At 40.0% G+C, this 9,021-nt stretch overlaps 1 non-coding gene across 1 annotated transcript; it reads left to right on the top strand.

Annotated features, from left to right (window-relative positions):
- The first annotated feature begins 8,575 nt into the window (after positions 1-8,575).
- TRNAF-GAA lies at positions 8,576-8,648 on the top strand. The gene has a single exon. It is a non-coding gene; the product is annotated as a tRNA-Phe (tRNA).
- Positions 8,649-9,021: the final 373 nt, after the last annotated feature.

Genomic DNA, 9,021 nt, shown 5'->3' with positions numbered 1-9,021 from the left:
ATCCTACAGCAAATGTGCATAATAAAGTGTAATAGATTACATAGTAATAATGTCTGTGCTATTTGCCCTTTGGCAAAACAGACAAGGCTTCCTTTTCCACAAAGTACTAGTAGAGCTTCTAAAGTTTTTGATTTGATACATGGTGATGTGTGGGGTCCCTATAGAACTCCTACATATGATGGAAATAGATTCTTCCTCACTCTGGTAGATGACTATAGCAGAATGGTCTGGATTTTTTTGCTCAATCTTAAAAGTGATGTATCTACTGTAATAAAGGATTTCATGACTCTTGTGAAGACATAATTTAACAGTGCAATTAAGGTGTTTAGAACAGACAATGGAACAGAATTCTTTAATTCCCATTGTGCAGATATGTTTAGACATGCAGGTGTGGTTCATCAAAGCTCCTGTATCTACACACCCCAGCAGAATGGAGTGGTAGAAAGGAAACACAGGCAGATTCTTGAGGTTGCAAGGGCTAAGATTTCAGGGAAGTATTCCACTGAAATTCTGGGGTCTTTGTGTGCAGAATGCAGTATACATAATCAATAGGATACCATCCCCGGCATTGGCAGGAAAATCACCTTTTGAAATGTTCTATGGTCGACCACCTAAACTACAACATCTCAGAGTTTTGGGCAGTCTTTGTTATGCTACTGCCACTGATAGAGGTGACAAGTTTGGAGCTAGGGCAGAACCAGCTGTACATATGGGGTATTCATCCACTCAAAAGGGTTATAGGTTATATAGCCTTACTAACAAACATTTCTTTGTAAGCAGGGATGTCTCTTTCAAGGAGTACATTTTTCCTTTTAAAACCACAACTTCAACATGTAGGAGGCACACTACTGAGCAATTCATTGATACAGATGATGCCTTCCTTATTGACTCCACCCCTGAGGTCTCAGAGGTTGTTCCTGACTCAACAGTAGCATCATCAATCACCCCTGAGGCATCATCAGCTCCTAGTCATGTGTTACCAGCTTCAGCAGATCTGGTATAGCCTCACATTCCTACAGCAGTCCCTACAACAGTAGTGACACATCCAAGTATGGGTTCATTGCATGCTTTGCCAGAAGAGGGACTAAGAAAGTCCACTAGGACCTCCAAGCCACCTGGATGGCTCAATGACTTTGTTCATGGGATGCCACAAGCTGGGCCTTCTACTGCCTTGAGTTCCAGTTATCCAATGTCAGCCTATATGTCATATGCCTCTTTGTCTTCTCCTTACTTCAAATCTCTCTGCTCTTTTACTGTTGTTGTGGAACCTACTTCCTATGCTGATGCTCTTTGAGATCCCAAATGGATTGCTGCCATGGATGCTGAGCTGCAAGCTCTTCAGGACAATCACACTTGGGAACTGGTTCCATTACCACCTGCTAAGAGAGCCATAGGGTGTAAATGAGTGTATAAGGTGAAATACAATGCCAAAGGTGAGGTGGAGAGATATAAAGCTCGCTTAGTGGCCAAGGGAAACACTCAACAGGAAGGTCTTGACTATCAAGAGACCTTCTCCCCTGTGGTGAAAATGGTTACAGTGAGGACTATTCTCTCCTTGGCAGCTATGCATGGATGGAAGCTGCATCAGATGGATGTCTTCAATGCTTTTCTTCAAGGTGATCTGCTAGAGAAAGTGTATATGACTCCTCCTCCTGGTCTTCTAGGTAAGGGGGAGCCTCCTAGAGTTTGCAGACTTCAGAAATCCTTATATGGGCTCAAGCAGGCTTCTAGGCAATGGAACTTGAAGCTTAGTAAAGCCCTCTCTTCATCAGGCTTTGTGCAAAGTCATCATGACTATTCTCTATCCAGTAAGAAGTCCAATTCTGGCTTGGTTCTCATCCTCATCTATGTGGATGATCGCCTGCACACCTCTAGACACAAGCCATAAACTCACCAATGCTGAGTATGATCATGCTAATGCTTATGCAACTGTGGCTGTTGATGAGTTACTCAGTGATCCAAGCAGCTATCAGAAATTGGTTGGGAAGTTGTTATATCTCACTATGACAAGGCCAGACATCAGCTATGCTGTCCAAAATCTGAGCCAGTTCATGCATAAGCCAAAGAAGTCACATTGGGAAGGAGCCATAAGAGTGGTAAGGTACCTCAAGAATGCACCAGGGCTGGGGATCCTGCTCTCATCTCAGTATTCTAATCAGCTCACAGTGTATTGTGATGCAGATTGGGCTACTTGCCCAATGACTAGAAGATCAGTGAGTGGATTTATGGTAAAATTAGGAGATTCTCCATCTCCTGGAAGTCCAAGAAACAGAATACAATATCAAGGAGTTCTGCAGAAGCTGAATATAGGAGCATGGCCAATGCTATAGCAGAGGTAGTCTGGTTGATAGGGTTATTTAAGGAGCTGAATGTTGAGCTAAAACTTCCTATAAAGCTCTACTGTGACAGTAAGGCAGCTATACAAATTGCTGCAAATCCCATCTACCATGAAAGAACAAAACACATCGAGATCGACTGCCATTTTGTTCGAGAAAAAATTCAGCAGGGCTTAATACAAACTGCGCATGTTTCTACAGACCTACATATTGCAGATGTGCTGACAAAAGGATTGGGGAAGGCACAACATGAGTTCCTGCTGTCCAAGCTAAGAGTGTTCAATTTGTTCACACTGCACAGCTTGAGGGGGAGTATTACGGATATAGATTTAGGTGAAGTAGTTAAGTAATTGTGTTGTATAAGGGTATTTAAGTAAATAGTGAGGCTAGTTAGTTTAGGCGGTTATACAGTATTAATAGACTGTACTGTAGCTTGGCTTCTTTAGTTTTTCAATAGAACAGTGTCTTCTTCCTCCTCTCTTCTTCTCTCTGCGACTGAGCTCAGGTCAAGTATAGTAATGGCTATCTTCGACAGAAACATAGTCTAACTTTTTAAAAAAGCAACTTTTAACGTAAGAAAAATTTAGCTAGCTATGATTCCCAAATAAAAAAATTATAATAGCTCTTGAAGTCTAGTAGTTTTCTAACGCATCAAATTGTTCATCACTTCAACTTTACTGACTAGGTGAGATTGTTCAGTCTTTGAGCTACAATTACCATTGTTATTGTCACAAACTATATAGTAAATTACATATATAGTTATCTTATGGTTTATTGTCGATTTTATTATGTTTGTCATTACTGACCATCTGTAATTATAAGTAGAAAGGTGATTATAATAAACTAGATTTATCCATTTGATTGACAATGTAAAACAATGTGCGGCTTAAGACTTTCTAGAGTCGCTCTGACTTCTCTCTAGAAAATAGAGGGAGAAAAAGAAAATTAATCAATCAAACCTTCAAACAATTCACTGCAAGAACACTGCCAAAGCCACCTTCCACCAAACCACAAAGCCAACAAATGGAAGAAGGCACTCTAACCAAAAGAAGAAGAAGACCTGCTTTCACGCAATACGCACAGACCAAAAAATTATGACACATTTATGAAGACATAGTCAATTATAGAGATACAGTAATCCAAAACCAAACTTTCCCTGCCATAGATTTTGATTGCACAATTTTTACCAATCTTAATTTAGAGGAGGAAAAACACAACCCATCAAACCACCATAACTTCATACTCAATACAATAGCAGACAAAACCAGACTATATGAGCCCTAGAAACGATCCCTAATCATCAAACTATTGGGAAAACGTATGGGCTACAACTTACTACGCACAAAAATCCAAAAAATCTTGCTCATCAGAACCCATAAACCTCATTGATTTAGGTAATGACTACTACCTGATCCGGTTCTTATCCCATGACCACTACCGAAGAGCCATCAATAACGGACCTTGGTTTATTGGCTCACAGTACCTTAGTGTCAGGAAATGGACACCGAAATTCAATCCCAACGCATACCATATTAATTTCTCCACAATAAGGGTACGACTTCAGGAATTACCCACTAAGTACTACGACCTTGAAATACTAAAAAAAATTGGCCAAATGATTTGGGACATTTTGAAGATTGATAGTTGCACTACAAACACGACAAGGGGACGTTATGCATGCTTGCGTGTTCTGGCACCCCTAGGAAAATCGCTACCAAGGAATATCATGATTGAGAAACGTCTACAGGATATCCACTATGAAGACATCAATCCACTATGAACAATATGGGGATGCCTGGGACACAACATATATCAACGGCAGAACAAGAATCCAATATCCACAAAGACAAAGGACAACTCTACATCAGACACGGCCAATGAACAGTGAAAAATAGTGTCATACTCAAACAGAAGGTACACCACTACAACTCAATATTCATAAAATTTAGAAAAAGAAATTACTAAAAAGAAAAAAAAACAAAGAAAAAAAATCTGGAAGGGATAAATCAAAGAGAATTTCCTATCGAAAAAAAAGAAGAACCGAAATTAAAAGAAAAATAATTAGGAAAAGAAAAAACAAAGATATCAAATAGAAACAATAATATGCCCCTTACTGGCTCAAATTGTAGACCACCCACCCCTATACTCACCCTTATCTTGGGGACCAAGAAACAAATACGTTTTCCCACCCCTACCACCTTTGAAGGGTCAACTAGTTATATACAACAAAACCAATTCTCTATCCTGAGTCAATCGGATTTAGAAAACAAACTACCAAAACAAAAAATTGTAAACCTGACACTACAACCCCATCAACAACGACATCACCAACCTTACATCACCAAAAACAAAAAATTCATCCATTCCTATTTTCGGCTTCAACAACTAACTGCCCACCAACTGTGCCACAAACAAAAAACCCCTTTATAATAAATGATATTATTGAGTCCACAAAATCACTAACAACGACACCCCAAAATAGGCGCAAAAAAGGAGCACACATCGGATATCAAGGACATGAGCAGATTACCAAATCCGGAAAAATCAATAAAATACACAATACAAAAAATAACGACAATATCATAAACACTACTCTTAAGAAACCTATCATGCATGAAATCATTTCTCATTATGAAACATACTCCCTCCCTACTATCCACCCTACCCCTTCCACTGCCAAATTCCTTCAAACACATCACAACCCCCATCACTCACCATCTATCACTTCATCCCCACAACCCCCACAAACCAAAACCCCAAGTGACCTCCCCTATCATCCGGTCACCCCAATCTACCCTACCACACTCTCTTCCAAATACCAAATCTCCACTCTCCCTCTTATTGAAAATGTATCGCCATTTTCACCACCGCCCCAACCATCATAACCACCCACGCAGCAATAGAAATAACAACCAACACTTTTAACACCACATACACATCCAAACAACCAACTACTTTGTTCAAACAACCCAGTACCGGTTCATATGGCAATACCACAGCAGCCCACAATGATTCAGTCGTGCACCACCCACCACCAACTCCATGGTTGGATGTAGTGAGGCTACACCAGCATGCTCAGTTCTTCTTGGAGAGCACACAGGACCTCATCGAGCAGCTACAAGACTGGGGGCCCAACATGAAAATACGAATCGAAACAATGCAAAACATGGAAACAGCCGGGATGAAGATGGTAAACCATCTAAACACAGCTATGCAACAACCATAGAAAATTCAGGGATATTACTAGCCACAGCCAGTGCAGGTACAGGAGACCCAGCAGGTACAGGAGGAACAACAAGTCCATACACCCCACCAAACACCCGGTTGCTCTCATCACCGTAAATGGAGGAGCTAACACTGCCAGAAATCTAGACATAGAGCCGGAGGCACTACCAGTGGAGCTATTGTCCTTTTTGAATCCGGAGGCCGATAAATCATCCTAATGAACCCAGAAGTACAGGCACCAAGCATCCTAGATCAAATGCTGCAACACATCACACTACGTGAATCAATGTCGACCACATTCCACGAAAACAGAGAAAAATGATACTTCCTCGCAGTTCCAAAAAATATGCTTCGAATGGCAGTAAACATCTACACCTATCCCTTCTCGATCATCCAGTACTAATTCTACTAACACTGACGGAGGAAGACTTGCCATTGCGGTACACAAAGGGGTAGATCATCCACTAGTTGCGCATATGTGTATGTCATTGGCCCTGGGTGGGAGCTCGCGTATAACCAATGAACCCAAAATGAAGATACCCCTTTGGAACTGCAGGGGACGCAACAACCATGAATTCTGGTGCAACTTCAAAGACATTGTTGTTGCACCCCCTTTTTCCTCGCGGAGTCCGGGTTTCGACATTCATGGGGAAAAAACTCATTTTCTTTTGGGAATTGGGTATTTGAATTTGAAGAGTCGCCACCTAACGGATTAAGGTGCGTTAGGGCACCTAGAGCAATTAACTCATATAACTAGTTTGCATTATCATAGATTAGGGTAAGGGCTCGAAATAACCTTGAGGGAAAGGTGTTAGGCACCCCTCGTGGTCCATAACGGTGGGTCCCGTCCGAACACAATTATGTGAATTAGTCACTTAACAGATAGGCAGTCTAAGACAACATTTGCAAATAAAGGAAAGTTTAACAGATAGGCAGTCTAAGCACACATGTGTAAATAAAGGAAAGTTTAACGAATAGGCAGTCTAAGCACACATATGTAAATAAGGTGAGGGAAGTCCTAGGTTTGTTGGTCTATAGGATCACATCTGTACAATACCCTGTAAGCCTTCCTCAAATAGAGGGGTTACACATGGCATTAGCGCACAAGTCATCATATCCTCTACTACCCAATTACCCTTCCCTTGGTCATAGCCTAAAGCGTTCTTGCAATCTTAAGATGTATCCTATGCGTGCACTACCCCTCCATTTACTTATATAGTCCGGATGTATTTGGGACTTCTAGTTGAGGTGGATCTAGACTCTCCTACGGTAATTAAAAGGAGAAACTCTAGGCGACATACAAAACATATAAGACTGGACCAAAGATAGAACAATTAAAAGGCTCACATTTTACCTCCACAGATAGAGCAAGTAAGCGCACGTCTCAAACAACAGATTTCAGATATTTGAGAGAAAAGCCCTAGAACGGGATATCTAGGTAAGCATGACAAGCAGAGAATATACAACGTTGAGTTAAAGGCAAAAGTGTTGAAGACCTATTCATTTTGCCTACTGAATATTAGAACCTGTTAAATCTGGGCAGTCACAATAAGCAAAGCAGTTTCACAGTTTATTAAACCTTGATTACCTATAGGCTTGCCTAGGCGTGGATTAGCAGTAACATGTCATCTAGACATTAATGAAAAACCATAATCCTGAATCAGTAATCGACAAACAGATTTTGTTTATTTGAACCTATATGCTTATCTAGGTGCTGAAGAATGATCACATGCATTACAGAATTGGTTTCACACTTTCGTCTCTAAGAGTATGATTTCTAAGTATTGTTTTTATGCGTATTCCATATAGGCTAGGTGACAACTGACTTTTTACGCGTTCAAACTATAGGCATGGTTTTAAGCGAATGCAGTAAAAATCCTAGTAACATGGTCTCTAATGCACATATAGCAGTTGTTGAACGTGATTATCAAGACATAATTGATAAATGACCTAAGAACTAGATTTTTTAATGCAATTAAGAGGATGCAGAATGGAAGTTTAGAGCGTATAGTGTAGTGATCATATAGACATGTTTTCTAATGCACATAACAATCCGGTAGGCATAGCTTCTAACTCATACAAATAATCATAACAGTCCTATGAGCATGGTTTCTAATGCATATAGACAATCATAATGGTCCTATGAGCATGGTTTCTACCCGATTCCCATAAAAGATATATAAAAGTCCCTCCTTTTACTAATTTCCACAATATCTGTTTACACGAAATTATTATTACAAACCAACACTAATAAGGAATTACAGAAGTATAATTACTGCAACTATAGGGAGCCTGAAAGTTCCCAAGGGCCTCAGGGACCCGGGAAATGCTCACACCAGGAAAAACCTTCAAAGTAACCCTTTGTGAGCAAGCTTGGAAAGCCAACTCCAGTGTGTCAACGTTCAGAGGAGCCTCAGGGACTCCTAAGCAATGCTTACACTAGAGGGGTAAAACACTAGGCGTTCTAAGAATAGGAGTAGTGTTTGAAAATAGAAGATGTTTTAAGAAAATAGTTTAGAAGTAAACAGGATCATTGCAGCACTCTGAAGCAAAGGTTTCAGCAATCAAACAGCAAGCAGAAAACATGATCACAAAGTTTCAAAGCAAAGATTCCCACTGCCCAGATTTAGCTTAATTCATTAGTTAACACTAGGTGGCATATAGCATGTTGAGAACAAACAACCACACAGAGAGGGGAGCAGGGGTTGGGGAGTCATATTGGTCATAAGAAATAAGCATGAATCTAGTTCATATGGATTTGAGCGTAAATGGCTTTCTCTTATCACAAGTCTTGTGATATATATGATACACATAGAAATGAGCATCTTTGAGCAAGGAATCCCTAGTTGAATGATTCCCTATCAATATCATTACTCATACTGAAACTTACAAAGTCATCTTTTTGAAGATCGAAGAAATTCCCCGGCTTTGATAAAATTTTTAATCTACTTTTGTCCTTGTAATTGACATAGACCCCAGTTCTCTAATAAAATGAGGATACTACATTGGGAATAGCCGGGATAGCTCAGTTGGTAGAGCAGAGGACTGAAAATCCTCGTGTCACCAGTTCAAATCTGGTTCCTGGCACATGATTAATTTGTATGGGTCTCTCTTCCCTCGAATTAATTTCTAATTAATTGATATGAATCAACATACATATTCTTTTAGAGTCTAGATTAGAATAATAGCTTTATCCAGTTTGGCGAGATATACCCCATCTATGTTCTAGATGGGTAGAGTTTCTTAGATNTGACTAAGAACAAGGAGCATGAAACACATAGGTTTAGTTAAAGATAGACAGGCTGATCTAAAGGATCCTACTGGTTTAGTAACATAAAAGAGACATGCTGGGAATAGGAAGTACACAAATTAAATTCATACAGAGGTTTGCATGATAGTAAAGTGGGAGCATACCAGTTAGAGAAGCAGAAGCAGAAAGTAAAGTAGCAGGATTCAACAG

The sequence above is a fragment of the Nicotiana attenuata genome, unplaced genomic scaffold (assembly GCF_001879085.1).
Source record: "Nicotiana attenuata strain UT unplaced genomic scaffold, NIATTr2, whole genome shotgun sequence".
Taxonomy (NCBI): domain Eukaryota; kingdom Viridiplantae; phylum Streptophyta; class Magnoliopsida; order Solanales; family Solanaceae; genus Nicotiana; species Nicotiana attenuata.
Note: the sequence above shows the minus strand (reverse complement) of the source record. Positions and strands in the feature narration are given on the sequence as shown.